The following is a 5,124-nucleotide window of genomic DNA, read 5'->3' as shown; positions in this document are numbered from 1 at the left end:
TTTTTTGGAAGTAGTTTAAGAAGCAATATGATGCAGTGATCGAATATCTACTTAGCCATGTATTGATGCAAGAAGGCAAAATTATCTATTTAGACGTATGCGATATAATCATAATTTCCTAACAAACTTACTTTTATCAGTTTCAAAGGCTTAGACATCGTCATTTATGTACATTTCTGTAAATCAAAAATTCGGCCGAAAAAAAAATTCAAATTTCAGATATTCCAACAGCCACCCCTAACCACATACGGACGCAAACACACACAAACACACACACACACACACACACACACACACACACACATACACACACATACACACACACACACACACAAAATATACAGAGGCCCACAACTCTTCAATGCCGTCACACAAAAATTAAGAACCTACACAATGTGAACGTAGATGTCTTCAAAAGTGAACTAGACATTCTCCTCTCCACTATACCGAATGAACCGACAGCTCGACATGTGTACAGACGAGGGCAGCGGAGTTAAACTCCCTCATACATCAAATCGGCCAACAGCCGGGATCAAGGAACGTACAAGCGTAGGAATGTGAAATACCGAAATCATAAGTAATGGTGCAAAATCACGGTGGTGTTCTTGCATGACCTCAGCTGCATAACTGAAACGAATAAAAGAAAAAAAAGAAACAGAATTACAAATACACATGCGAATCTAGCATACGTAGGGTGGGTAGTGTCACCTCCCACCCAAAGGATTTTACCCATGCTGCATTAGGTTTTGTGGGAAAAAGTGGGATACTTTTTGAACACGTGTATTTCTTTAGATAAATGGGGGGAAGGTTTGTGGAGTTTGGATGTGTGCGTGTGTATGATTGTTGTATGTTAATGTAATTAGGAAGGTTATTGTTCCAAACACATCACAAATGATATTTGGAGATGGCTTCGTAGCAAGAGCTTCTTCACTTGGATGCGTTCAGTGCTTCAGATTATTTTGCTTTCAGTTTTTAAGTTGCAGGTCTTCATGGAGGTCTTTAGAGAATCCTTATAACGTTACCGTAGGCACGGCAGACTTGGTGCATAGCACCAGAGCTAAGCTAGCCGTAGAAGAAGGTTTTAGGTAAGCGAGTGTCTTCTATGCACACCACTTACTCAACCCACCGTCCTTGCGCTTTGGTAATGAATCTTCCTTTACCTAGAATGGCATATCTTGAAAATTCCTCTGTGCTGGGATCTCTGTCCTACCACATGATGTTTCAAACTGAACGAAAATAGTGGAGATGAAGTGAGTCTAAACCATTTAATATGGCGCCTGTACAATGTTCATGCTTCACAGCTATATATTAGAGAAACACCACCGCCTAGTGTACTTTGATCATTGTAGCCAGGCAGATACCATGATCTCTCTAGTGTGTGCTGGAATCCACTGGTAGCTGAGCTTACTTTATGCAACTGCTCGCTGATCTTTTCGTTCAATTGTGTATTGTCCGAGAGGGTGCTTCATGCGTAGCAGAATTTTCGAACATCATTTAAAGAAGTACTATATGCCATAACAAAATGATCCTATTCTGTGCGTCCTTGAATACACCAACACAAGAGTCACTCTCTTTTGGGGCCAAATAATAATGGAGATGGTATAAAAGTGAGTTTTTTTAGCGTCGCGTTTGATCGTGATATATTGGTAGCAAAATGAATTGAATTTCTTGAGCAAATCTGTGTTTTTGGAGACGTGAAACTAAGATAAAATTCCATCATATCGAATCAAATAAATCAACAGGACGCCTTTGATATAATACCGAGGAACTACTTGATGGCGGAATTATTTAATGTCCATGTTGCGATGGATGGCGTCGAATATACGCTTATTCATTATTTCCATTTCACCTTTAGAGAGGTCAATATACTTTTGGAGATGGCAGAGGTGTTGGTCCAACTGCATTCTCCTAAATGTATTAGTTTGCATGGAAAAATTTATTATGATAACTAAAAGTCAAAGTTTAACTTTCAAAACAATCCACTTATTCATTTTCCCTTCGGCTTAGTGCCTCTTCAAGTTCACTGTATACAGAACAACCATATTATCCCCGAGCAGTATTTAAAATATACGGATTTAATACGAAAATTTTCCACATCGTTTCTGTCAACATCACCATTCATTCAAGAGAAAGAGGCAGAGAAATATTATATCTCAATTACAATTTGTCTCAAGAACCAGAGACTAGAGAATTACATGCCCTTCACTGACCTGAAATATCGTCGATAGTTGCTCTCCATATCTTCATGGATCACCTTTGAACTGAAAAGTTACGAACCTTAAATCAACACGCGATAGTTTGTCACTGGCTATAATAGTACTGTCCAACTGGTGCCATCGGAGGAAGTCATGCTGGAAGTCATCTTGGAATACTACATACATACAAACATGCGTACGCACGTACCTACATATATGTGTGTGTGTGTGTGTGTGTGTGTGTGTGTGTGTGTGTGTGTGTGTGTCTGTGTGTGTGTAATTATATTCTACGTATGCGAGTATTGAAAAACAGCTAATGACCCACTCTTCATGCAGCTCTTAGAAATATCTTCAGAATATAGCGCAAAAGATGTTTTGGAGTTGTTGTTTATTTTTAGTCCCAAGGAGACCTCTAAGATCAAAGGCATTTCTGCCGTGATCATTCCATTTTGTTTGTAGATATATTACATTTAGATATATCCATTCATTGTGACCTTCCTTTTTCAAAATTCGAAGTTGTAAAATGAGCTGCTAATTCTAGCAGGTAAATAATACCAAGTAAATATGCCCATGCGAAAAAGTATGGGTTTCTTTTTCTTGATCATGTACTTTCTATAATTAGTTTCAGCCAAAAATATGAATGTCAAGAACATAGTGATATGAAATACCACTCCCTTATTAACATACATGAGAGATCATTGATTGTTTCCAATACATTACACAAGTTCAAATATACACATGCAAGTTACAGCCTCTATAATAGTAATTGTATAGGTCAGACATCCGGGTCTATTCAAGACGGATAACTATGCACCTATAATTGTGTGTGGGTGTGTGTGTGCGTGCGCATACACACATACATATACACGCGCGCGCGCGCACACACACACATGCATATATATATATATATATATGCAAAAGCATAAGGGATTTAAATTTCTTGGAAAAAGAAGTGAACATTCGCAAAATAATCTATAAACATCCCATAGTTACATTTAAATCCTTAATTAACAATACACCAAAACGCCGGAAAATCAACAATACACGTTCTACTAAGATAAGAATGGAGATGTAAGCATACTATATATGTACATAAAATTACATATTCCTATTATATATTAAGAGATATTTATAAATTATGACTACACCATTCCCTTCTGAGATCCTGCTCCTAAAACTCTAATACGTAAAATATTTACGTATCAATCCCTATCCTTTTTAATATGCAATCAGCAGAGAACAATGTTCCGAAGCTATACTATGAAACTGGTAATTCTAATTATGGTTTCTAACGACAGCGACAGTTTTACGAATCTCTCTTGAATCTTTAAATTCCGTACAATATATGATTTCTACTAATGTGAGCATTCGAATACATGGACAGCTTCACGGCATACTAATTACAAAGCTTTCAAGTCTTATGTCATCTAATTAACTAATTAACCATGGCATTGATAATAGTGTATGAGAAATGTATGTATATTACACACACACACACACACACACACACACACGCACACACACACACACACACATACACACACACACATACACACACTCACACACATATATCGCTTATGATAGAGAGTGGAGTAAAGATGGTATGTCTATATTTGCGGTTTGTTTAGTCACATTCATTGTTGAATGGTTTGAGCTTTTTGAAGTGTTCTAGTGAATAATAAAGAGTGGTGTATTATACTTCTTCATTAATAGAAGAAATGCTCACCTCAACATCAATAACAATTGTAATTATTTTCGTAGAGAGTAATACAACACTGGGAAAGTCAGCCAAATTGACTACTTACGAAAAAACATTGTTCATATCACTTATTCTTAACGATACGACTATACTAATGCAAGATATTGGCTGCTAAATCCACAAGAGAAATATTGCTTGAATGTAAATTTGAATTGTTCATTCTGGTTGATAGAAATGTAACGATATAACATGATCTCAATATATATATATATATATATATATATATATATATAATGTCCATTTTCCTTGTATTCATATGTAATAATTTACATTTAACCATTTTGTGAAAGTAACTCTAGGTATTGTATTTCACTTTATATTGTATTGGGAGTTAGTAGTAATTTGACGTGTAGTCGTAATGAATTTAGAAAAGTGTAATGTTTGCCCGTGTGTACATGTAGTACAATTGCTGCTTGCATTAATTTATATTAACTATAATCTAATATTTTGATATTCATTATATTTACTCTTAAACAACTCAATTAGACAGGAAGATATGGAAATGTGGGTTGGCCTATTACAAATAATTCGCGTATTATATTTCTGAAATAATATTTGGCTTCTTGTTCCATGAATATAGCTCTGACTGAATGGTTTAACTGTTGCAACCTGTTTGCGCATTTATATACTTTTATTTATTCAATCTTGGTTGCTGATTTCACGTGTCCTATGTCTTTGCAAATATTTATAAAATTGATTTCTGTTTCCAAAGGGATAAAAAATAAATGTTATGATCTCGCATTTGACAATTCAATCAAGTTTCTGCAGCAGTATCCTAGTTACAGCGTAGCCATGCGAATCCGTTTTATATATACTTAACATTTACAGTTCTTTCACAATATCGATATATGAGGTTCAAGCGGTTCTGGTTTACGAGTCATGATCATAACATTAGTCGTTATCTGTTCCACAACTTGAAATAATTGAATATTACCATATATTAATATATGAACAAACGTATTTATTCTCTAGATAAAGCAATTTCAGTCCATGATACATTTCAATTCTGAATGGAAAATCAAATTTTAAGATATGCTATTGTAAAACTTCCCCTTTCCAAAAGTCCGATTTAAAGAGTCACATCATTAAAAAAAAAAATACATTCAGCTTGTATATTATACGTATATATATAAATATATATATATAAATATATATATATATATATATATA

Source organism: Octopus bimaculoides, chromosome 2 (assembly GCF_001194135.2).
Source record: "Octopus bimaculoides isolate UCB-OBI-ISO-001 chromosome 2, ASM119413v2, whole genome shotgun sequence".
In the NCBI taxonomy this organism is placed as follows: Eukaryota; Metazoa; Mollusca; class Cephalopoda; order Octopoda; family Octopodidae; genus Octopus; species Octopus bimaculoides.
Note: the sequence above shows the minus strand (reverse complement) of the source record.